The sequence below is a fragment of the Cetorhinus maximus genome, chromosome 27 (assembly GCF_964194155.1).
Source record: "Cetorhinus maximus chromosome 27, sCetMax3.hap1.1, whole genome shotgun sequence".
In the NCBI taxonomy this organism is placed as follows: domain Eukaryota; kingdom Metazoa; phylum Chordata; class Chondrichthyes; order Lamniformes; family Cetorhinidae; genus Cetorhinus; species Cetorhinus maximus.
Genome location: NC_135905.1, coordinates 18082139 through 18109186, shown reverse-complemented (window position 1 = coordinate 18109186; position 27048 = coordinate 18082139). Strand labels below are relative to the sequence as shown.

The 27048-nt window shown below is 38.8% G+C and overlaps 1 protein-coding gene across 5 annotated transcripts in view; it reads left to right on the top strand.

Moving 5' to 3' along the window:
• Positions 1-27048, top strand: part of kcnma1a (potassium large conductance calcium-activated channel, subfamily M, alpha member 1a) — a 779423-nt gene that overhangs the window by 143496 nt on the left and 608879 nt on the right. The window lies entirely within an intron of this gene.

Below are 27048 nucleotides of genomic sequence, written 5' to 3'. Positions count from 1 at the left end.
GGTTGTGAATGCCCTGTTGCTGAGTATATTTAAGCCTGAAATAGACAGATTTTTGGTGTCTCAGAGAATCAAAGGATATGGTGAGTGGGAAAGAAAGTGGATTTGAGGCAGAAGATCAGTCATGATCCTATTGAATGGCAGAGCAGACTTGAGGGGGCTTGTATGATCTCCTCCTATTTCTTATGTTCTAAGTATTAAGAGCATAACAACATAAAAAGTACGAGCAGAAGAAGGCCATATGACCCCCTCGTGCCTCCTCTGCCATTCTTTATGATTATTCCCGAGCTTCTGCTTCAACTGCACTCTCTTGCACACTCTTTAGTAATTAGGAAAACAAGAGATAAAAATTATGTACTATTTTGCTAATCTGAATCATTATTCTTTTGCTTTTTGGTTGACATTAGAACAAAATTCACAACTTCCATTGCATTCAGGAAAAATCAAAATAAAATTATCGAAAGTAAAAACCAAAAGTGCTTCGATAAAGAAGCTAAGACTACCTTATCTATCTGAGAAAAGTAGCTTCTGAATGTCGTGATCCCCTCCAAGTTCTAATGAACCTGATCCAATTCAGCCTGGCGCCAGTTTTGTACTTTGGGAATTAAGATTGGAAATGCATTCCATTTCATTTTACTGTCTTTTAAGTAGTTACATAAATAATAATTCATGTTAGTTAGTTAATAAGCTGGCTTGGAGCCAAGGCCATAGCGCAGATGCACAAAAGCAGGTGCCATATTAAAAGGAAAGCAAATTAATTTTGGCATTCTCAGGGCCATGCATCTCAGATTTTCACGCCTTGGTGCCTGCTTTGTATCAATGAGATGGACTTCTTAATTAGATGCCTTTTTTTTCATGATGAGACCAAAATTACTACGTAAGGCACTGTGTGCTGTCGTTCTCTGGTGTTCAGTGGGTTTGTGCTGTGCATCATACCAACAAGAAAGCCCTGGCTTTGATGTAGCCTGTATTGATGGTCTCAGCCAGGGGTGCAGTCTCAAAGACAGTCGAGCAAATTTAAATAAAAGCAAAACACTACGGATGCTGGAAATCTAGAACAAAAACAAAAATACCTGGAAAAACTCAGCAGGCCTGACAGCATCTGCGGAGAGGGATACAGTTGACGTTTCGAGTCTGTATGACCCTTCATCAGAACTAAAAAATATAGAAATGAGATGAAATATAAGCTGGTAGAGGGGGGTGAGACAGGTAGAGCACGATAGGAGGCCAGTGATAGGTGGAGGCCAAGAAGAGACTGCCAAAGATGTCATAGACAAAAGGACAAAGGGGTGTTGACGGTGGTGACATTATCTAAAGGACGTGCTGATGGGGACATTAAGGGTAGCAAGCAGGACAAGCTAGCGGCAGATGGCCCTAGTGGGGTTGGGGTGGGGGAAGGGATCAAAATGGGCTAAAAGGTGGAGATGAAACAGTATCCTCCAATCAACATCACTAAAACAGATTATCTGGCCATTTATCTCATTGCTGTTTGTAGGATTTTGCTGGCAGCCAAGTTTCCTACATCACATGCACTTTTGAAGATGTAGCCACAGTTGTAGGACACAGCTTTAGGACATCCTGAGGTCATTCGTTGACCAAATAAATGTGAGTTTGTTCATTTAATGTATTGAGTGCTACATAATGTTAAAATAATTTGGAAAAGTTCACTTGTACATAATCAGCTCCTTATTGTAATGTGATATGTCAGGACTTGAGCTGGACTTGACTGTTTAATATAGTACTGAAGGAGTGTTGCGTTGTCAGAGGACACTCTCTTTTGGAAGGACATTAAACTGAAGCCCCTTCTACCTGTTCAGGTGAGCAAAAAATTATCCTATGGAACAGGTTGAAGAAAAGCTGAGTCTCATGGTATCCTGCAAAATTCCTTTCTCAGTCAACACCTCTATAACAAATTAATCTCATTTGTATCTATGTTCATAATGAATGCCATGCTTGGTTGCTCTGTTTCAAAGTAGTTAATCTTATTTGGAACATTCGTGTGAAAAGCATTAGGTGCCAAGTCCAAGCCCTTATTCAAATATGAGGAAGATGAAATGAATTTGGCGACTCATCCTTGATCGGCTTGAAAGTGCCCAGTTGGGTAAACAGCCTGTAAATTGAAGCTGTGATAAGGCTGTGGGTGTCTTTTCAAATCACATTTTTAAAAGCAATACTGTTGGAAGTGAGAAATAATTATGCAATCCTGGCCCCAGATGATGTAATGGGAAAGCAGGGTCATATTTTGGACAGCTGAGATCAAAGTGTTCCAAGGTTCAGATGAAGAAGGCCTGGGTTGTGACCTATTGTTAAGAGGCAAGACATTACCTGTTGAAAGTCAGGTATACCTGATGTAAAATAGGCTAGTAGTATTATCAACCAAAGGAAAATACAACTCAGTAACATTCAGCAGGATGCCCATGGCGTTATTCTCACTGGCTGAAATTTGTGTGGGTTGAAAGAATAGTAATAGCGTGACAAGTGTATTAATTCTGCCCACATGAGTAACGAGACCAACAGATTCAAAGCAAGCCACTGTACTTTCCTTGATTTAAACATTTTTCCAGCTGCACCTATTCTTTGTCCCTGAGTATTGAAGTACAATGTGGGACTTCCCTAATCCCAATACCTCATGAAGAAATCAAGCATGAGATGGAATTGTCTATCAATGCTCTTTTTCAATGCCCAGCAGTTTCTGGAGTTTAGAACCATAGGGCAATGGTTGGCTTTTCCTTTGCTTTAGTTTGGGCCTTTGACTGACATGGAGCAAGTGAGTGGAAAAAGAAGCAACAGTTACTGTTGTGTTTTTCATAACTATGTGCTAAGTACAAAATTATCAGTTTCTGCTCCTGCCTTTGGTGCATTTTTAAATTTTGTACGAACAATAACATTGCAGATGATGAGCCAGAGGATGACAATCTCTGTGACACTGATCTATGCACCCCAGCCGTATCTTGGGATCAACCTCTGATCTGTGCCACGTTAGCTGGACATTGATTGGGGATGCTACCATTTTCCCATTTATTATGCTCACTTGCATGATTGGATTCAAAATGTGAAGAAGAAATTGTTTTACAATAAAGCAGATTTCCACATCCACAATGAATAAGCAAACTCTTCTCCAATTACTGGTATTGGTAATACAGATTTTGGTCTTTTTACTATAGCACATGTATGTATGCAAATTTTGAATATGTCGCATTTCAGGTATTACACTCCTAAGTGTCAAAATGTATCTTCAAAAATAGTGAAAAAAAGGCTTTCTCATCATGCTTTGTTTTTTCTGACCTGGAGCTGAAAATTTACACTGCCAATCTTCAAACATCCCTCCCCATCAGTAAATATCTTCTACTTGATCTCAGGATTTCCATTTTAGAACTTCAGCTGTGGTCAGGTTAAATGCAGCTGCATCTTATTAACAAAAGAATGCATTCCATATCTCAGGCTCTGGTCATTATAAAACTGTGCATTCTCTGACCTTCCATGAATGACTCAGTGGGAAGATTATGAATTTAGAATTAATAGTAATTATTTATAAACCTTTTAAACAGTTAATTTTCTGGTTTTTAATAGATGGCAGTGGTGGAAATGTTATTTTGGGTAAGCTGAAAAGGTATGAGAGTGGAAATTCAAATTTCCTGACAGGCAACCTACCAGTATATGTTAATGTCTGTATTAAAATAGCATAGAAATGATTTGGTACAACTGTGTTTAAGTGTTGATTTGGGAATATTGCTGCATGTAATTTCTGTACTGAAAATATTTTAGGGGGAGGGAATAATGCTACAAATTGATGCATATTACTGTGGTAAAGATTCAATTTAACAATAATGTCTCAAAATTAATGACATTAATAAGCTTAAGGAGTTTAATCTACTCCAAGGGCAGGCATTCAGGGTATGTAGATCTTCTGATCAAACATGTACCATGTGCTTCACATAGTGAGGAAAGCTTCAATGTATTCTGGTCCATTTGGAGGGTTACCTGTCAAATTATGCTTTTCCATTAGCTTTCAGGGTGTGTAATTTAATCTTTCAACAAACAGGCAAGATACTTCAAAAATACGTTAAGAAAATATTGAAAGCCGCTATAATTATTATATCAATTAAAGTAAATTACACACAAAAATGGTCCATTTTAAGTCAGAAGGCATTTATAAACACTTGCAGCTATTTCAGGTCAAGCCGAGAATGTATGTTCATCAAACTTGAACTGAGATGTTTTAAATGTATATTTTATCACAATAACAGTGCAAGTTGATTTATAATGTTTTGACAGTAAAAATGGTTTTAAGTTAGCCATTTTGGAGAAAAAAAATGTGGTGGAATTCTCCCCTGAGCAGGTTTGCTATAGGAAAAAATTAGTTCCAGTTCCCATAGCAGCCTTGTAAATAGGGTACTAAACTGCTTTTCATAATTTAATTGAACTTCAGTTGCCTTCAGATATTTGAAAGCCTGCAGTATGCACTGACATACTGGAATTTAGGATGACACAAAAACCTGGCCCAGCACCAATGTACTGACTGGATTTTAAAAAAATTCAGAATGCACTCTCCCCACCAACCTATTTGTTCATGAAATTGTGGAAAAATATTTTGCTGTACAGTGTGATGCTAAAGAATGCTCTATTCTGCTTTAACAACTGTTGATGCTGGGATAATTGTCAGCAAATATACGTTGCTTTGGTGAATTGCCTCTGTTTGAGTAGCTAGCGAGCTATCTTTTTTAATGATTTTCCGTTCACTGGTTTGCTTGAAAATCAAGCAAATAATTTGACCTGTTACCTAAATTACTCAGAACAATCTTAAATAATCCTTCTCCTGATTGGCTTCATAGTTTTCTCCTTAAACCAGTCTTCAGCCAATCAGCGGACTGACTCAAGTGGCTGTGGACAAGGTTCAGAAATGCATAGTTGTTCAGAAGAGGGAAAGGAAGGTGGAAAGTTTGAAAGGAGGAGTTGATTTAAATCTATTGACCTAGAATGCTAACTGGGAAGGTAGATGGTTAACATCACTTAGGCTGCTCAACATCTGGAAAGCTACCAGGAATGTGTCTATGTGGGGAATAAAATGTTAATATGATTAAAATGAGTTATGAAGTGAGTTATATTCATGAAAGCTGCCCCTCTTGCTGCATTTTTCCACCACAGCCCTTGACCTACATATCTGTTGTTTTTCTATGTATATAGAGATGAAGTTACTGTAGCTGATAAGCCCGAGCTGTTTTCAGTTTTCCTTACATTCTGTACTTTGCTGCTAGCCTGCTTGTCTGTGTGCATATGATAGTACATGTTTGCGAGGGACAAATGGGACCACAAGCAGACAAACACGCTCGGTGATGGGGCCAACTGAAGCTGAACTGTGTACAAATGTATGTTATTGTAACTGTTATTTTGAGAGATTCTGTAGCATGAATCTTTCCCCTGCTTGCTTGTAATAAAGAATACTTTTCCCTGACCAGCTCTAGACTCCAAGTAGCTTTTGTCCCACAACATGCGCCGTTCTGAATTTTAACCTGCTTTACTGAGCGGATGACAAGGACACCTAACCAAAGCCAGCAGCGTCCTCCTTACACAAATATATCAAATCCTGATGATATCATTAGGACTAGACTGCAGTTTTAACTGCTGGCCTTAGCCAGGGAACTGTTGTAGCTTTTCCTCGATTTGAAGACACTGGGAAGAGGAGTTAGGGCTACTAGTGTGTACCCGAAGGTAATATCGGGCAGATAGAGATGATCATAAGTAATGCTAGTCAAATTGCTTAGATTTGTTTAAGATGTATGTTTGTGTGTGTGTGTAGTGGTTACTACCAAACAGGATACTAAATGTAGGATAGCTTTATCACAATCTAGATAACCACATTGGAATGTTGCACAGTATTGATTCTGGCATCTGGAAAATTCTACTCCAAATTTTGTTCAATGAAGATAGTTCGTATTCTGTATCAAGAATTTATTGAAATGTACATTCTCATCAAGTGCAATGCTTGTAGGATATAGAGATGCATTCCACTTTACCATGTAAGCTCAGTATATAGATAATAACACAATGATCCGTTGCTTAAAGCGGATCTTCTGGAACAAAACTATCGCGCCTAAAGACTAAAAAAGATCTGTTCTAATTTGTAGCCAATAGAGCACTACCGGATAAGGATTTGCTTTCCACCAAGCTAAAATAAGTTTAGAAATTAATTTGGCATGGATAATTGTATTAGAGAAATAGTAATTGTAAAGCTAAATAATGGTCCTGATTGATGTGAGGACACTCATCTATTGTATTTTTTCAAATTGCTTCCATTACAAAATGCAAGTGATAGTTATTTATCTAAACCACAGTATTGCTATTGATTTTGCCACAGGGTATTCAGTTCACTAAATGCTCTTTCACTCAAATTCCTCCAATCTCATATCGAAACTGTTCACCTTGTTAAAGAAGCTCACTGCTGTACAAAGAGAGGATATCAATGGCACTCCTTGGCCCAATATAATTGGATTGGGAAAGGTTCAGTGACAGCAATTATTCCTTCTAAACAAGGAACCTTGCTTCAAACTCGATGAAGACATTCCATGTGGGTATTGGTTATAGGCAGTTGTAGCTACAGGGGTAAGCTGAAGAAATCCCTAAAGCTGCAACATTTCCTGTGATTGACTCAAGGCGATTGAGCTTGAACCATGATCCCCTCATGACGAACTGTTGATCCGAGCCAGGGTTTCAGGATAAGGTGCCAAATAGATGTCTATTACTTCTTCAGTGACTGGGTTTAGAACATAGGAATAGGAGAAGGTCATTCAGCCCCTTGGGCCTGTTCCGCCATTCAATTAGATGGCTTAACTAGATGAGTAAATTCAATTGGAGGAGAGAAATAATCCCAATAGTATATAATAACTGTCCTTTTGCTATTTAAACTAAAACTTTGTTACATTTGTAGATATTTAAGACTTTTTCAGATGCCATGTCAACTGCAGACTTGTTTTCTCTGTATTGTAAAGGAATCTACATTCATATATGTGGCCTGCAACAACATTTAAGTCCAGTCTGCATTTTGTTACGATTGGCGCCTGCAAGCTTTCATTTCCACTGTTTTGGTTATTTATTCAATCACCGCAGGTCTATGACTGGATGCTACCAGGCCTGGATATGGCTGATGTACATCTTCATTCCTAATAGCTGGGCTATTGGAACTAGGTTTGTTCTGAAAAAAAAAGTCAGCTGTATGCCATTGTATCTTCTCATCGAAGAATGATGATCAGTGTCAGTGAAATCTGAACTTAAACCAGCTTCTCGAATGGCCCATAGTTGCTTCTGGAGGATGAGGGATGCAGATGTTGAGTTCAGCCCCATGTACAAGCAAAGAAATATGTTCAGTGTCTTGGGGGCCCTTCAGCAGTCCTCCTTTGTTCTGTCAGTGTGGAAGCATACAGATGAAGGCTACATCAGCTGGACTGAACCTCATGTATAAGTTTTTCATTGCAGTTGCTGGTTAATGCCCATTTATATTTGGAGAATTGTTGAAGTATTGTAGTTTTATTATTTTGAGATCCAAGGAGTTATGAGTTAATAGCTGCTGTTCCAACTTTGCTCCTGTTTATACTAACTTGATCCATAGTTTATAGCTTAAGTCATGCAGTATAAAAGGGTCATTATTATGCCATTATACAAAGACTAGATTTCATTCCAAGTGGTTTTGTAATGACTCCAGTGAAGAGATGTCAAAAGCCAGGATGATCTGCCTAATCTGCAACAGTACAACATCGGATATTGCGCATAGATCACGCTTCAGTTCACAAGGGTTGGTAGGCTCATTTACAGGAGTTCACTAGGGTACTAAGCATGAAAGGAATGATGTACCATGAACTGAAAATCAGGGGAGAAAGAGAAAATTACTGAAAAGCTTCACCTTAGCTGATTAACTATATAATGCTTCACTAAATTTAGAAGCAAACTTCATGAAGTAATGGAAAGGAATAAGTCTTGGCTTGACTTTTGTTCATTGACTTTCAAGGTTTAGATGCATGTAGGAAATGTCTGGGCAGTACAAGCTTGAATTAAAGTTTCATTCAAGCTGTTTGCTGGCCAGCCATGGCTTTTCAGCTAGAAAATGGTTCAGTGGAAAATTTCTTGAGCCATTTTCCATCATTTGCACTGAAGGTTACAAGTGAGTAACCTGGTGTTTGAATTTACTTGACTTGATTTGACCTTGAGCACTTGACCTTGCAGATCCTACTATACCTTTTTGGTTAGCTTTAAGTGTCCCATGAAAAATTTATTGCAGTTGCATTCATGCCATTTGTCCTTAAACATGTTTCAAAATACTCATGTAAATTCTGGTGTCAGATATAACGGTCAATATGTTTGCACTGTTGATCAGTTTGTTGTTGCCTCCTGTGTATAGAGATGTGATACAGTGTCTTACATTACACCAAGCACAGCAGCTGTGTACCTGTCAGGTTTCCTTCCCTCTAGGTGCTGCTTTAGAGTGAGTAAGTCATTTTTAAGAGAGCTGATTCCATAATGGCTTGGGAGAGTATGATGCAAGCTGCATGTTACTTCATTGCATATTGATTCTGCTTTATTGGTGTGTTCAACTGTACAAAGACACCCTTTGGGAGTTTGGAGCGGGAGCAGAACTATCTTTGTTAGATATGTGTGGGACTATTTTTTACATTTGAAAATTTTCCAACAATCATATCCATTACTATTCAACGTGTACATGATCAAAGGGCTGCTTAATATTGTTAGTTGTTGGTTTTCTAATATCTGTTAAATTTTTATTATGGGATGGTATCTAACTAGGGGGAGAGAAATGGTAAGAAATAATGCTACTTGCAGGAGGAAAGTAAGGAGTGAATCATAAGACAGTATGGAGAGTTCCAGTTAGATCTTTGGTTAATCTAAATTAATTCTGTGGTAATTTTTAAACAGTTGTAAGTTTTCCAGCGCAGGCCTGTAAACTTTCACACTGTTTCATGCTTGGTCCCCCTATACCTTGTTCTATTAACTACAGTCACTGTACCTCAAAGCAATTTCTTGTATATGATGTGCTTTGAGACGTATGTGAGAGATGTGATCATGTGTTCTGTAAATGCCAGTCTTTCTCAGTTGTTGCTGTCTTACCAACAGTTTGTTCTTTCACTGGCTACCTGTTACAATTTAGATTTTGCCAATTACTTTCTACATGTGCACAAGAAAATGTTCAGACCCATGCCTCCTAAGTTCTAAGACTTACACCCTCAAGCATGCCATGAGTGGGAGTAGCATACCAGGATGACTTTTTCCATGATATTCTGCTGCAGAATTTGAATGGATGGCCCACAGTTCACTGATAGCCACTCCAAAAGGCAGAGGCTGAATACTGTCAAATTATATTATTCAGCCCAAAAGTAATAGTCAAATTTATTTTCCAGGTTTGTGATTAAAGGGAAAGACAAACAGAAATACAGTCCTTAACCTGAACAATACTTAAAATCATAATGAAAACAGTACCCAAGCCCTTGAAGTTACTTTTCTTTTAACTAAACCTTTAATGACCCAATGGTGGACATGCTGTCCCCCATCACCACTACAAGGTTGTCGAAATAACTGGTTAAAGCAAGGGAGCTGCAAAATGGACAACATTGGACTTGTACGACTGCAATCTAGTTTATGACATCTCAGATCAAAGCAGTCCTTTCACATTAGGCCTATGGATTTGCCTTAATTATTTTTATCATTTTTGGCAAATTGAATGTGAACTTCCAGCAATTAGATGGACTTTGTTTTACTTCTAACATCTGACTGATGTTAAATAGCTTGATCTTGAGTTTAATCCTTAGTGCCCATTAGTGACCAGCAAGCTTTGTGTGAATCAAGAGTTGCAAAACTTGACAGAATTTTTCATGTGATTAACATGTAATGATTTCCCTCCAGTTGTTTGGCTTTACTAGATAGTCCCCCAAAAATTTATGCTAGATATGTCTTACCTTGGGCACCCAGGCAGGAATTGTTTTCAGATGCAACTTAACAGTGCTGCTTTAAGTGCACAATATAGTGGCCTGTCTAAAATTTTATTTGGAAAATATATAATTATTTTTGGTTTGAAACCAGAAATGATCTCTGTTTTCATTACACCACCATCTCTCAGTCTCACCTGCTCCTTGTATTTCCTGCTCTTTCTTTCCCTTTCTGTTGCATTTCTCTTCCCCACTTGCTCTTCACAATCTCTTACAATCCCTCTGTTGTCCATTTCAACCCTCACTTTTCTTTATTGCGTTCAATCTTTCGTGTGTCTTTTCCTCAAAATAAGCTTTCATTTTTAATGCATTTCTGTTTCTGCGCCTCCCAACTTCCAAACTTTTTCCCAGAATCTTATTGCTTCTTTCTTAAGACTTCCATTTCATCTCAACATTCAAGCTTTCCCATCTCAGCTTGAGTGCATAATTGTGGTTGGTTGCTCAGTGCAGTACCTGGAGATTGCTGCATTGTCTTCTTCTGGATAAGATATTAAATGGATTCCTGTCTGCTGTTTAGATGAATGTAATATAAAGTAAAGTTGTAATGGGAAGATGTTGGGGTTGATATTCCAGAAGATGCTTTGTGATATTCTCATGATAACCACTAAGACCTCCTTCTGTTCCTCTGGGCAATACCTGAGAGATAGGTCCCTACAGATAGATGCATCTAGTGCAGTGCCTCACCCATAACAGGAAACCAAGGGTGTTTTCCATGATGTTCTATCTATTGATGCTGTGATATTCTCACTTTATCAGTCTATTATTTTGGTTTATTATTGGTTAATTAAATATGTATGGAGGTAGTGGCTGCACTTTCCATTTCATGATCTCTTTCTTTTCCAATTTCCTCTTTAGTTAATAACTGCACCCTAGTAGCATGATCCGCCAGTTAGTAGGTAACTAATTCCTTAGCGCCACTGCTTCTAAGCTCTGTCAGTCATGTTAAGTAAGTGACAGGCATAGAACAGAAATGTTTTAAAGCTCCTGTAGTGATTTATATGAAATTGTAACAGACACTGAAATTTGCAGTAGCTCTTTTTGATTGATTGTGAGCATGTTATAGAAGGGAATTCACTTACTGTCTTTCTCAAGGACCACAAGCTCCCAGTTATAATGTGCAAAAAAAATTACGACATGGTTTACACTGCTCGGTATAAGTTTGCATGGATTGATGCCTAATGTGAAACCTTGACAGACCGGTATTCTATCATGCAGCTGTAGTCTAACTTGGATAAAATAAGAACCCTGTGGGAAATGTTTTTCATGATGCAGAAATTTGAAAGAGGGGAAGGCGAATTATATATTTTTGAACATTTACTTATTGCTTACAATATTGGTCTTGATTTTGGTATTTGTTGGGGCAAGTGTAGTGGTTTAATGGGATAAGAAAGATGATGTATTCCCAGATGTGGTGCTGTGTGTGAATACTATTATATTAAGTCAATTGGAGTGCATTTTTTGCAAGCTTTTTATAAGGGGAGGAAAATTCAATTCAGACCAATTCAAAATAATCAAAAACTAGTTCTACTGACACCAGTTCATTTGGAATTCAATGATGGGGAATACAAAACCCTTGACCTTGTTATTTACTCCATCCTAAATTTTTATACCATGAGGGAAAGTTCTGTTAAGCCCCTAGTTAACCTTCTGAGCCAATAATGGACCTTAGGAGTTCATTTATCCTTAGACCTTCATGTTTAACAACACTTGGTTGCTTTCCACAGATTATATTTTCAATACCCCATCATCACAGAAACCATCATGTTCCATTGAATGTTAGTCCAATTAAATTGTTGGTTGGACTGTGTAGGGAAAGAAATTACTATTATCTTAAAACCTCAGCTGGTTGTCACAGAGTAAAAGGTCAAACATTTGGAGCATTTTCACAAATGCATACTGTCTTGAAATCTATGCTCTTAGGAAAGAAACCTTTTGTTCTTTAAGAGACCTAATTTTTGTTTTTGCTGTAAGAAGTATCATAAGGATACTTTTCAGCATAATTCATATTATTGTGTTATATGCTTGCTTACAATGATAGTTTTGACCAATATCTTTTCAGAAAGATGGTGTCCCTTTGAAGAGTTGGCTTAAAGAAAGAAAAAAATAACATGCCTTTGGTTCGCATTTTTCATTGGCTGTCAAGCGATTTCAGACACGATGAAGTACTTTTAAAGTCACTCCTGTAAAGGCTCCTATTGCAGCCATTTTGTGCACAACAAGGTCCCACAAACAACATGAGATAAATGACCAATTAATCTATTTTAGCAACGCCAGTTAAGGAATAAATGTTGGCCAGGAGAACACCTTGCTGTCCCCCTTCTGATGGTTTCATGTGATCTTTTATATCCACCTGAGAGGGCAGATGAGGCCTTCGCTATAAGTTTTGTCTGAAAAATGGAGCCCCTGACAGTGCAGTACTCCCTCAGTACTGCCTAGATTATGTGATGGAGTCTTTGGATTGTGTCTTGAACCCACACCTATAAACTAGAAGTTTAGTGCTGCCAGCTATCGGCAGCACCTTGTAACAACATAGCAAGTTTGCAGAATATGGTTTGATGACTTGATCTAACATTGGGCTGTATCTGCTTAGTGCATGGGATCAGGATTAATTAATTATGTAAATTATACCACAAGATTCCATTGTAACTCTATACATGACTGTCACGTCCTTTGTTTAATTTTATTTGTTATTTCTCAGGCTGAGGAAAGAAAGCACTGCGCTGATTTAGGACTCTGAATTATTGACTGGTTCACAAAATGCTGCATAGATTCTGTCACAGTGGGAGTCATGCTGCCTGTCATTGATTCACTTCTGTTCTCTGAAGGTAGAGGTAGTGAACTCTTTATGTTAGAAGCACAATAGATATCAAATGACTTTGTGCAACATGATATGTATGTGTTGCCACATGGCTCTCTTGTAAAGTACTGAACGCTCCATGTTGCCAATACTTTCTCAACTTAGCCCTCCCAGCTGAAGCTGTTGTTAAACATGGCAATGATTTTCCCCCTTCACTGAGCTGTTGTGATCAGTATAAACTGAACACTTGTTCTTTCACATAACTGTACTCATGATATCAAGGGATATGAATGGTTTCAAATTTTCTTGTCTGCAAAAGGCAGACAGTTTAGATTGAGAGTGTTTGTTTCCTGCAAAAACCCATGTCAGTGATCTGCTCATGAAATGTACGTACTTGAGACAAAAAAAACCTTGATTTTATTGAGGGGATATGTTGGAGTGGAGAGAAAGCAGGATTTTATTTTTCTTTTACGTATTCCTCATTGGATAGTGGGAGGTACTAATGCCAGATGTTTTTTCCTACTGACTGAAATATCACTCAGTTAATGTCAGGGCTCACTTTGAATAATCCGCTTGAAGCATGGTCATGCTTGTAGCAGGTCTTGTGATTTCAAAGATTCCTCAAAATCTTCAGTTTCAAACTTATTTGTTAAGATTTCTCTCTCTCTGATGCTAAATGTACTGTATGATGGCTGTGCTCTGTGTGCATGTAAAGAAAAAAGAGTTTTATTAAGCAGAATTTAGCATCTAAAAAATGTATGGTCCCTTTCCTTGCCAGAACAATGAGGTTTATTTATTATTATAGTCAAGACATCAAAAGTTTTCTAAAAACAACTTGCATTTGTTTAGAGCTTTGAATTTAAGAGGAAGGAGAGGTAGTGAGGCTGAGAGGTTTAAGGAGGAAATTTCTAGAGTTTTAAGACCTAGGCAGCTGACGTTATGGCCACCAGTGGTGGAGCAATTAAAATTGGGGATGCTCAAGAGGTCAAAATTGGAGGAGTGCAGAGATTTTGGGGAGTACGTGGGGTTGGCTGGTTGTAGGATGGTGCAGAGATAGGGAGGGTGAGGCCGTGGATGGATTTGAAAACCAGAATGAGAATTTTCAAGTTGAGGCATTGCTAGAGCCAGTGCAGGTCACTGAGCACACGGGTGATGGATGAATGGGACTTGGTGGAAGTTAGATATGGGCAGCAGAGATTTCAATGAGCTCACATTTATGGAGAGTGGCAGATGGGATACCAGCCAAGAGAGCCAGTGTGAGTTTAGAGCTAGCATTCCATCCATTACATGATCAAGTGCTTTTTAGCTTAGATTCCAAGTAAGCCCCTGATTTTAAACTTTAACTTTTGCTTTTCCAGCATAGTGAACATGTGTACTAGGCTGCTTTGTGTGTGTGTGTGTGTGTGTGTGTGTGTGTGTGTTGGATAAAGCTGTTTATTGTACTAATTTAAAATTTAAATGTTTCACACATTGCTGTGCAATAACAATGTCTACTGATTGTACATGGCTTCATCTAAGTATGAATTTGCTGTTGCAAGCTGTGAAAATACTTAATGGCTTTTGAGATTGTTGCAGTTTGAAATACCTTCTCTGTCTCCCACTGGGAAAATTTTGAATTTTGTTTGTTCCTGGCATTTAGTTGTTGCAATAATAAAATAAAGTATATGAAATAAAGTATATGGACACCGGCCTGGTTTTGCACTGGTAATAACAGTGAAACTATCGGCGTTCACTGTCATTATTCCAACAAAACTGAGAACAACTTCAGGAGTATAATGTGGAAATCCAAAAGTTGCAGTCAGTGATTCTCAATCCTCCAGAACGTACGCTGTTGAGGTCTTCCCCAGAGTGCCGTCCCTAAGCAACCTGTGAATTGATGAAATCTTCCACTTTCATACTTTTGTTCTCTCTGTAAAAACCCTTGAAAAAATTGCACCGTGTTGTATAAGGTGTAACAGTCTTTTTAACAACCTACTAAGTTTGTAATTATTACTAATTAATAATAATGATTATTAACTCACTAACCCTGAAAGAAAATTTTTATATTTGTTGAATATCAAAGTATGATTTTTAAAAAACTTTTTTTTTAATGGTTGTCTATTTTAGCTTCTATCTTAATCCAATCATAATTATCTATTTTGTTACCTGAAAATTTAAATTCCAAGCAAAGTATAATAAGTGCTTTTAACTTCCTGTGTTGCTGCCAATGAGAATCCTTCATGTGACTGGTTGCTTACCCTGCTAACTGATATCATTGCTTCCCTTGACTTGGCACCAGATTTAAATTGCTGCCGGGAAAGGGGAAATCCACAGTACAGAGATTGCTAGATCACAGATGAGGGAGAACCAGTGGATGTGGTGTATTTGGATTTTCAGAAAGCTTTTGATAAAGTCCCACATAAGGGGCAGAATTTTGCCCTTGGTGGGTGTGCGGGCTCCACCGGCTCGGCGGCGGGCAGACAGCCGACCCCCGCCACCGAAACAGGGCCCGCCGCCATTTTGAGTGGGCGGGCCAATTAAGGCCCACCCAGCGGCCTGCCCGACGGGAAGCGCTGTGCGCTTCCTGTGCTTGGGGTGGGGGGGGGTGGGAGGGATTCCCCGGCTGTCAAAGTGCGCTCTTTCGCTCATGCATGTGAAAGAGCGCACTGCTCCCTGAGACCAAGTGCTGTCTCAGGGAGATCAGTGACAGGTAAAAAAAACACCAAAACTAGAAAAATATTAAAATTATTAACATGTCCCCCTCATGTGACAATGTTACACGAGATGGGACATGTTAATAAGAAGCACATTAACTTTATGACACTTTTTAAAAACGGACATGAAACCTCATCCCGCCAGTGGATGAGGTTTCATGCTTTATCAGAAGCCCGCTGGGGCTCCTGGCCTGCCCGCCAGCCTTAAGGTTGGACAGGCAGGTCTTTAACAATCTTAATTAGCCTGTCAATGGCCTTAATTGGCCATCGACTGGTTGGTGGGCAGACAGCTGATTTCGCTGTCCGCCCGCCTTCCTGAAAATTTAAAGGGACCAGGATGATGTCGGGGGTTCCTCCCGACGTCATCCTGCGTCATTTTCCTGTCGGCGAGCGGGTCCCGCCCCCAAATCGCCGACGGGAAAATCCTGGCCAAGAGATTAGTTTGCAAAATTCAAGTGCATGGGACTGGGGGGTAATATATTTGCATAGATTGAGAATTGGTTAGCAGGCAGGAAACAGAGTAGGAGTAAACGGGTCTTTTACAGAGTGGCAAGCAGTGACTAGTGGGGTACTGCAGGGATTAGTGCTTAGGCCCCAGCTATTCACAATATATACACATCAATGATTTGGATAAGGGAACCAAATGTAATATTTCCAAGTTTGCTGACGACACAAAGCTTGATGGGAATGTGAGCAATGAGGAAGGTGTTATGAGGCTTCAAGGCAATTTAGACAAGTTGAGAGTGGGCAAATACAAGGCAGATGCAGTATAACGTGGAGAAGTGTGAAGTTTTCCACTTTAGTAGGAAAATCAGAATGGTAGCGTATTATTTAAATGGTGATAGATTGGGAATTGTTGATGTACAAAGGGACCTGGGAGTCCTTATACACCAGTCACTGAAAGCAAGCATGCAGGTGCAGCAAGGAATTAAGAAGGCAAATGGTATGTTGGCCTTCATTGCAAGAGGACTTGAGTACAGGAGCAAGAATGTCTCACTACAGCAGTACAGGACCTTGGTGAGACCACATCTGGAGTATTGTGTGCAGTTTTGGCCTCCTTAACCAAGAAAGGATATACTTGCCAAAGAAGGAGTTAAGTGAATATTCACCAGACTGATTCCTGGGATGGCAGGATTGTTGTATGAGGAGAGGTTGGGCCGACTAGGCCTGTATTCAGTGGATATTAGAAGAATGGGAGGGGATCTCGTTGAAACGTATAAAATCCTGACAGGGATGGACTGACTGGATGCAGGGATGATGTTTCCTTTGGCTGGGGGGGGTCTAGAACAAAGGGCCACAGTCTCAGGAAATGGGGTAGGCCATTTAATACTGTGATGAGGAAAAACTTCTTCACTCAGAGGGTGGTGAACCTATGGAATTCTCTACCGCAGAAGGCTGTGGAGACCAAGTCACTGAATATATTTAAGAAGGAAATAGATTTCTGGACTCTAAAGGCGACAAGGGGTAGGGGGAGAGAGTGGGAGTATGGTGTTGAGATAGAGGATCAGCCATGATCATATTGAATGGCGCAGGCAGTAGGCTCGAAGGACCAAATGACCTCCTATTCCTATTTTCTATGTTTCTATCATGGGAAGCTTTATTGAGGTGAATGGTGAGCACTGTTGATTTGCTGCTGACTGCAAAATCCTGCTCAAAATGCTTATGAAATGCCTATAAACGTAATGCTGCTCCATTCCCCAAATATCATTTGAGGTCCTGTATAATTATGAACAGTGCCCCAAAGTTAAAAAATAAATATGCAGATACTCTGATATTGTTCATAGCACAAGTGCTCTCATGTGAGCGGCAATGCTTGCACCATTGTAGGCAGAATAAAAGCCTCTCAACAGAAAGGAGAGCATAGCTGGACTGAGTGCAGATAGATTGTAGAGGAATGAAGCTTGTATGATCTAAACAACTATCTTGACGAGTAAAGTTCAGTATTTTTTCAAAATGAATAAATGTAATTTTTTTCATGTTCAAGAATAATTTTTGAAGCTTTAAAAAAAATTTTAGTTGCATTTCTACCACTTAAGTAATCTATATCAGGATATATACCAAATTTTCTTTGGGAATATTGCACTCTTTATGGTGACAAAAAGTAATATTCATAAGATTTGAATCCTGTATTCTGTATTAATGCAACATGCCTGTTTCATTGGATGGCTGCAATTCTAATGGTCCAATTGCCATTCTAATGGCCTAACAGTGAGAGTGAGAATTACTTTGTGTGATTAGTTATTTTTATTTGAAAGGGGCTGTGCTGTCAGGGTGAGTTATTCCAGACTGAGGACCATAACCATAGTCTGAAGGTGGCTTTGCTGTTTTAAAAACTCCCAACCCTTTACAGTAATATATAACTTCAATGAGCTCCGCAGGTGACTGGCAGTTCATTTTTAGGATGCTCATGTTTGGCAATATTGTGACGCATAGTAGTGTTATTGCTGTGCACTGCACAGTGCAATCCACATACTTGCTCAAAATAGTGACTGCGTGTTGCCTGTTGTTTAGCTGCTTGGGTCGATGATTTATTAAATTACCACTCTGACAGGTCTGCTGTGCATTGTCTGGCACAGAGGTGTACTGGTAGTTTTATTTTTCTAAATCAATAAGGGGTTTAGCTTTAAAGATTTTCAGTGACATGTATGTCACATTTTATTTGAAGACATTGAAATTGCATATGCTTGTGCAATTTCTGATTTTACATTAAGGAAGCAACAAAACTGATGAAGCCATTTTTCTTAAATTGATAGTGATTAAACACAAAACTAAGTGGCCTTGTAAAGAAAGAAAGCCTTGCCTTTATATAACACCCTTCACCACCTCAGGACATCCCAAAATGGATTATGGCCAATTATATGCTTTTTGAAATGTAGTCACTGTTGTAATGTAGGAAATGTGGCTGCCAATTTGTTTACAGCAAGATCCCATAAACAGCAATGTGATAATGAAGAGATCTTTTTATTTTTAAGTGATGTTGCTTACCTCTCCAAGGATGTGTTTAAGACCTTTTCTGGACTTGATGCCTAGACTCTCCTCTTTCTCTAGCCACAACAACCATGATAAATATGTTGTGTGGGTAATAGATTTCCAAGCCTTTCCTGAAATACTTGTGTGAATGGCTGACGTATGACTTGCTGTCTGTCTCTCTCTCTCTCTCTCTCTCTCTCTGCTTCCCTATAGTTTCACATAGTGGCTTGAGATTAAGAATGCAGAGGCGTAAAGTCATTCTGCCTTCATGGTCTTGGACCGGGATGTCACAATAATAATGAGATAGATATCATTGCATTGTAATTAAACCAGTGAAAGATTAAGAAAATTGCCTTTAATGCACAAAACTTCTTTTACTAAACCATCCGTGCACGTCTTTAAGGGAAGGAATAGCATCTGTAAATCGAACCACTTCACTCAGTTGATGGACTCCCCCTATCTTATTCCATAAGTTTTCATAGAGACCTTATATTGATGCCAAAGTAATTGGGGATAATTGAGTCGAGTCATTTTGTTTGATTCTTTGTACACAGATACAATATGTGGCTTTGTGGTCTTGGTGTAATGCAGAAATGAACTCAATCTTCTAGCTTTCTTAACTTATGTACTGAAAGTATATACTTAATGTTTTATGCTTGCAGGGTAACTCAGCCTTGCACCAGTCAGATGATGTGTTGTTAATACCTCATTAGCTCCCACTGGTGGGCTAGCTGGGTTAATTTAGGACCTCCTTCTGCTCCCACAGCCTATGTCTGCTTGTGTGATCCATTTATTTTTTAAAAAGCAGCACTAATAATGACATTTCTAATGTGAATCAATTTGCTCTCTTTTACAAGTAATGAAAACAGTCACTACATGAATCCAATCTTCATCTAGATCATAAGATCACACAAGTTATTCTTGTCATGATATCCCATATGTGAACATGTGCTGTGAATACCCAGTTACCATAGTGATGCCATTTCATTAGTGTGATTTAAGAGCCAGCAATGGTTATCTGAAGGACAGGATCCACTTCTAGTTAAAAGTCATATTTATTTTATCAGCAACAGATTCACAAGCAGTGCAAACAATAAATAACCTGAAGTAAAAAAAAATTCCTCTTCTCAAATCCTTTTGTTCCATTTTCTGATTTACAGACTCCAATATGTGTTGTACGTACATCAATAAATTCAAACATTTTTTCGGCAGCATTTGTTGGTAATGATTCCGCTATTCCCATAAACACCTTATTATGACACAGCCAATGGTAAAGGCTGAGGTGTTCAAATCCCAGAGGGAAACTTCAAACAACTGTCATAATCCATATTTGCAGTTTGTACATTTCGAGATGCAGGCTTTGAATTCAGCAGTAATAAGTCCACCGAGTCTCAAGAGGCTTTTTATAAAACTAACTTAAACATTTATTAATACAAGAAAGATTGTGAACACATACGTATGTCTGCAAAATTACTACTATAATAACTACAAAAAATCCCCTAATTAATCTGACTCTCAATTGCATCCCTGGTAAGGCAACAGTAAAACTCATAGATTTAACAGACCTCTGGCAAAGCACACACTGGACAGTTGCATTTAAAATGAGTTTCTTTCAGCTCTGGGTCCTTGAATACAGACTTGAGGCTTACAGGCTGGAGGCTTCTCACACTTGTTGAATCTTAAAATGCCTCTCCTTTACACACAATCTCCTTTATTCCTCATACATATCTTTCTCTTTGAATGTAAATATTCCATTGTATTACTAGGCTTTTAACTTCACCTCTTCTAACATTAACCTCCTTTCATCCCACCAATTTTATTAGTAAGCTGAAAAAAACAACACATTGCTTGGCGTCTTCTAGCCAGGAGTAAGATTTCACCCCCAGTCTTGAATGGTTTCTTTTAACAAATGCAAATTTACACTTTACCTTCTGCCCTCCTTACATTTATTAATTAACATCTCAAAACTACTATACATCAAAGCACCCAGACTAGCTGGCATTAATCCAATTAAGACATACACAGACCCCTCTAGAACTCTATTTTAAAATAATTTCCAAGAACATTATTATATCTCCTTGACAACCTCCTCTTGACCCATCTTTTGTTTTCTGTCCCTTGATCATCACCCTTTTATCTTGCATCATTACTCCTTTTGTCATTTAATATCCCCTGCCTTCCACCGTAGGACAGGTTTTTCCTTTTGTTCTAGCATTTTCTGAATTCAATTCAGTTTCCAGCACCTGCAGTATTTTGCTTTTCCACTTGGAAACTGGTTTAGCTTGCAGTATAGCTCCAGAGTCAGTGTGGCGCTTAATTCCAGAGTATTGATGAAGAAGTCCCTGGTAAAATTGGTGTTTCACTGTTTGGGTTCAGTGTCAAATGGAGTATAATTCCAGTGCGGTGTCAACACAGGTTCAAGAAATATTCTGAAGGTTCTTGCAATCTCTTGGGAATTTATTAAACCTACCAGGAGAAGACAAAAGCAAAACACTGTGGATGCTGGAATTCTGAAATCTTCTAAAATACTAATGGTGGAAGAGTTTAGTCATATTTCCTAATCCTATAAAAGCTATGCAGTTACTCAATTTCTCAGCTATGTAGAACCTGTTGACATTTTTTTTTACATTAAATACATTATATAAGCACAAGATGTTCCTGTTTATTATTTCAAGAGCATGGATCTCTGAATGTTTAAATGTCAGTGCTAGGAGAAGGACTTTTGTACATACCTTTAATTACTGTCAGAAAATTGTAAGTAAACTTCTGTAAGCATTGCACAGCCTCTGATTGAAGTTCATATTAAAATGTCTTATAAGGTGTTGAGACAGATTAATATGTTGGTGGAGAATACAGAACTGCTTTTTTTAAAGCATTTGTGATGCTCAGACCTAATCTTCTTTAAACATTTCAATGCTAAGTTAAATATGACCAGCGTAGTTTCTATCAAAGTTGATTGAGCGTAGCCATCTAGACACCTGGTGATTTTGCAAGGCTCTGCCTCTAGTGTGGGGCTTTGCTAGACAGGAGCACAGGCCACATATCTAGTATTACAGTTCTGTCTAGGGCCTGCACTTTTGCCTAGCAAGGTTTGAAGTTAGGGGCAGAGTTTTGCAAATTATTCCCTAGAATGCACACTATACAGTTTGCATTCAATTAGATCAGAAAGAAGGTGATTCTCCAGGGCTTATGGTGAGGACTGCTTTAGATTGTACCAGCTGAGGTTAGAAATTATATTTAACAATTCTTGTGACACAAGCACACCTTACCCCTCCCCCACACTGCTTTTTAAATCCATTAGGACAGCAAACACTAATTTGGTGACTGATTTGCCAAACACCTCTGAAATCAGCTAAGGAAGGCTGTGGTAGGATTTGATTTTTTTTTTAAATGCTTAAAACTGGAGGGGAATGAAGTGGAAGATGAATTGGATAGACAACCAAGAGAGTGAGGGAAACAACATAAGTTAATACACAGATTAGAGGCTATGGAATGCCGCAGTTGAAAGGTGAATTACTGTTCTTGCAGTTTGCATTGAGCTTGGTTGTAACATTTAGGAGGCAAAAGGTGGAAGGGGCAGAATGGGAAGGGGAACTAAAGTGATGAGCTGCGGGAAGATGTGAATCATACTTGTGAATAGATTGGAGCTCTTCAGCAAAGCAGTCAAGTGGATCCTTGAGTGCGTGCACATAAATGGATTGGTGCAACTTAATTGTACTTGCCTTCCAGACTTATTTGTTTAATTTATACAACTCAATCAGAATTTCTAAAGTATAGATAAGCAACCAATCAATTTCAAATGCCCCAAGCACTCCCTTTATATGAAACAGCAATTAACAAACGCATCTTCCACTATATTATGCTCATAGTTCAGAGTGGTCTTTCCATGCATTGGGGAATCACTGAAAAAGGCAACTAAATTAATTATCTTGTTTCTAACCCATTCAGTTCTTTGTCACTGATGAGGTATTGTAGTATTCTGACACACTTCATACAATTAATTTAAATCCTAAATGTCATTGGAATGCAGAGTGAGAACCTTAGATCTGCATTCTGGTATTTTTGAACCATAGAATAGTACAGGGCAGAAGAAGGCCATCTGGCCCATTGAGGCTGCACCGACGCTTTCAAAGAGCAATCCAGTTAATCTGACTCCCTGGCTCTTTCCTCCACATTCCTGCAATTTCTTTTCCTTCAAATACTTACTCATTTCCGCTTTGAAGGCTAATATTGAATCTGTTTCCACCATCCTATCAGGAAGTGCTTTCCATTTCAAATCCTAATCCCTCTTTACAGATAAAAAGCTTTTCCTCAACTGCCTCTGTTCCTTTAGCCAATCACCTTAATTGAGTCATATGGACGCGAAGCATAACTCTGTTTCTCTCTCCACAGATTCTGCCAGACCTACTGAGTTTTACCAGCATTTTCTGTTTTTATTATTGAAAAGCTTCTCTTTATTTACCCTATCTAAATCTTCCACGCTTTTAAATACCTCTAGCAAAACTTCTCTTGGCTTTCAATGTTCTAAGGAGCACTTCGCTTCCCCAGCTTCTCCAGACTATCCATGTAATGGTAATCCCCCATCCCTGGAACCATTCTAGTAAATCTCTCTATACCCTCTCGAAGCGGTCATGTCCTTCCTAAACTTAGGAGCCTGAACTGCATTTCAGATTCTTATATTTATTTAGCACCTTTAATGCAATAACATTTCACAATAGGCAATATAAAACAAAATATGACATCTAGTCAGATGTTAGGGCAGATGACTAGTGGGAGGAAAATGCTGAATAAAAGTTGTGAATTTAAATATGTTGATTCAAGCAGCACCCTTGGTTTCAGTTGGGCACTATAGCAGAGGTGGTTGAATTTTTAAAAAAGATGCACATTAGTTTAGTCTTTTCTTTAAATGTTATGTTTCTTGGCCCTCATTATCATTCTACAATTCTACCCAGATTGTAGAATGCCTAATTGACATCCTTCGGTAGAGAATCATTCATTTTCCATGTGAGTCATGCACAGATTCATCTACCTAGTTGCTGTATGCATAGGAAACAACCTTGATATAAACTTGCAGTGAATAATGACATTCGGTTATTTTCCCAGTGTTTGCTCTGCTGTCTATGACCAGATCTCTCTCAAACATCTTTCTAAAGTTTTTCACTGGAGTTGTATAGTCCTTCCACACTCCCATATCTTCAACAGCATCCTGCTTTCCAATAACATAATCACTGACTCACTGGCCGTAAAATAATCTTTTTAAAAAATGCTGGTCATTTCCTTCTGTTGCTGATCTTCAGAGACAATTGTTCTCCATCTTCTAATGAAGCTTAGTATGTGCCCAAGAGGGACTGACCTCTAATAGATCTCTGCAAGCCTAATTAGAGCTTGTGACTTAGTCACACATAGTTGCACCAGAGCAGCAGAATAAGGTTTTGAGCATTGCATGTTATAATGTTCCTGCTCTTATAAAATTTATACTCAGACTACCAGAGCATAACATTCCCAATAGATATTCAGTCTCTTAAAGTGCCTGATGCATGAATTAGCCAAGCTGAGTAGGTAATACATTAGTTAAGAAGCTTGAATTTGCTGAAGAATCTTTCATGAAGAGAAAAACAATTTTTATAAAACACTAATATTGTGAAATGCGAAGCATAATGTGAAATTTGTCCCAATGTAAATATTAAATGTTATGAAAGATAAATGTTAAAAGTGTATTTATAGGCCTCTGTCAATATTCATTTGAGGATCATTGTTTTAAAAGCTACCATGGGACAGTCCTTTAACGTAGTGAATTGTGTTCTCAATGTGCTGCACTGTGGTATGACACTTGAATTGGAACAGGGTTCCAACCCAATAAATTAATAGTCACGATTACCGAATTTGAGAGTGCTGGCAAACCACTCACTCAGGTAGGGTGGGGGGGAGGTGGGGTGGCAGGGGTTATTGGTGGGTGAGTAAAGAGAGCTTTAGTTTATATTTCACTCATTATGCCTAATCTATGAATGCTCGATCCTGACTTCAGGTGGAACAATATCGCATCCCCCTGCATTGAAACTCGAGCCATAATAAAGGCCATCTTGGAGCAGGGAGCAGTTTGGCAGAGCTGAGGTGGGGTCAGGGGTGGTGTGCAATAGAGCTGGATATGGTCTATGGATGGATGGCAAAACCAGTTGTGCTCCAGATGTTTTGAAATTTGCAGACATTTGATTTGAGGGAGTGAAGATGTGGGCCACACCATGGGAAAGGTGGGAGAGAGTGAAGCTTTGATGGTGGGCAGGGGCATAAAAGCTAGACAAGAGAGACTGGTTGAGCAGATTGACTGTTGCATGTTTATGAGGCAAGTGGATTGTGCCAGTTGAGAGGTTGAAAGTGCAGAAATGATTTGGAAATTGGTAATGATAGAAAGATCTTGTAGAATATAAAATGAATCCCTGTACTCCTTAGGTCTCGGGCTGGAAATCTTTAATAAACCCCTTCCTGTATCTGCATTTAAATTATTTTCCTTCGATAACTCTTTGCTTTGTTAAAGTGACTGAATGTTGTCAGCACTAAATTCTTAATGAGTGGTTGGCTTCTAACACTGCACCAGTTTTTGCTTTCTGATTAGTCAAAGCATTTATGTAGCAGCTCACGACGAACTGCTGGCTGTTTAACGAGTGTATATTTGTTTATTCAGGGAAGTGATGTGGGGACAGTTTTGGGCATAATAATATATCCTGAAGACCAGTAAGGTACTAGTGGGAAAATTACTGGATAAGGTTGGGGCGGGGGGCAAATTTCAAAGGCTGAAAGTATAATCTGTTGTTCTCATTGCTGTGAGCAATTGAATAACACGTCCCATGAGGCTAACTGTTTGGGAGAAAGCCATTGGGTAAAATTTTGATTTATTTACATGAATGGTACAGAGCTCCATTCCTCAAGAGAAAATCAGATTTCTGTGGGGCTCCCCAGAGATACCCTGTTTGTTTCATTATTTGTAGCATATTTAGTCATCACTGAACTGCTTGTATCTCTCAGGTTTCACCATGATAGTACTCCTTGGTTGTATAAGGTATAGAAACATTAGCGTTAGGCTATATGCATTTTTCCATTAACATTGGCTGAGGTTATGTGATCTATTGGGAGTGATCCACCACTTTGCTGATTTAGAATATGCTACTCCAGCAAAATTGTAGTCTTCAAAATGTGACAAGTATTGAGAAATGTTAAGAGCTTTAGATTGGTTGAATTTTCTGTAAGCTCGTATGACAAAATGAAATAGTGGTTTTCAAATCAGTTTACTTGATAAAATGTATTAGAACCAAGAATGGGCAAGGAAAATGGTGTGATGAGCAACTGACAGTTTGGTCAACTAAAGGAAGAGTGATAACTATATAGTACCTTTCATAACCTCAAGACGTCCCATAGCACTTTACATACAATGAAGTACATTTGAAGTGTAGTTACTATAAGATTTTAACCTGTGCAAAATGTTGATGGCTAACACCATAGATTTTCAAGCCTTCGTCTCTTTCTTTTCCCTCCCATGTCCCAACTTTCTCTCTGCTGCTTGCTCTGCCATCCTCTCCCTTCTCCCTCTCCTTTTAGGTATTATTGAACTGACTTACTATCTAAGTCACTTAAATATTAGAAACAGAAATGGCCCCAACACTGATCCCTGTAGCAAAACATTAACAACTAACTCCAAGCCAGATGCCTGAACTGTAGTTTCCTTTCCACATACTTTTTAAGTAGTAACTTTTGATAAGTAGACTCATTTTGTCACTTAGGATCAGTTGGCATCCAGGAAGATTGTCAATTCATGGGGCTTTTATAACCAAAAGGGGGAAGTTTATCAGGAAGTAGGATTGAAGAGAATTAACTGTAAGAAGACTGTGTGCTATATTGTTGATGAAGCAATTCTGTAAATAGGAGTCTATTTTTGGCAGGCTTATATTAAGCCGACTTAAAAACACAGGCTGAAACTAACAACAAAATAAAGGTTTAGGAGACCTTTTCATACTGTTCATAGCGACAGGAAAAGGTTTGAGTTCATCCCAGAGACCCATCTTCCATTTTGCAACATTAACTTTCCAAGTTGCGAATCACAACAATGCCTGTGCCAGGAATAGGCCACATGTCACCCGGATCTGGATGTCTGCCAGTGTAAGCTTGCTGACCATGCACGCTGACTGATGAATTCCTTCTACTGTCCCCAGTTTGTCCTGTCTCCTCTCCTGCTGTCTATCGCCATGGGGGTGCCAAAATAAATCTGTTCGTGTGCAACTGTGAGCACATAGCATGTATGCGTGCATGCAGATATTTTTGACATATTTTGAGTTCTTAGTGCAGAAGCTCACTAGTATAAACTGGAGGGTTTTATGAATTCTGTCTTAGATCATGACTGTGGACCTCATCATTTCTTTTGGCTTAGAAACTATAGCCCCAATTTTAACCTTGGTTGTATGGGTGGTGATGGCTGGGCTATTTTAACTCCCAGCTCATTTAAATCTTGTTGGGCAATTTCTGGTCTGGAACAGGTTGGAAGACATTGGGAAGTGGCAGAAAATTATGATGCCCAGAGACCGGTCATGGGCACATGGTTGGTGGGATTGAATGACAG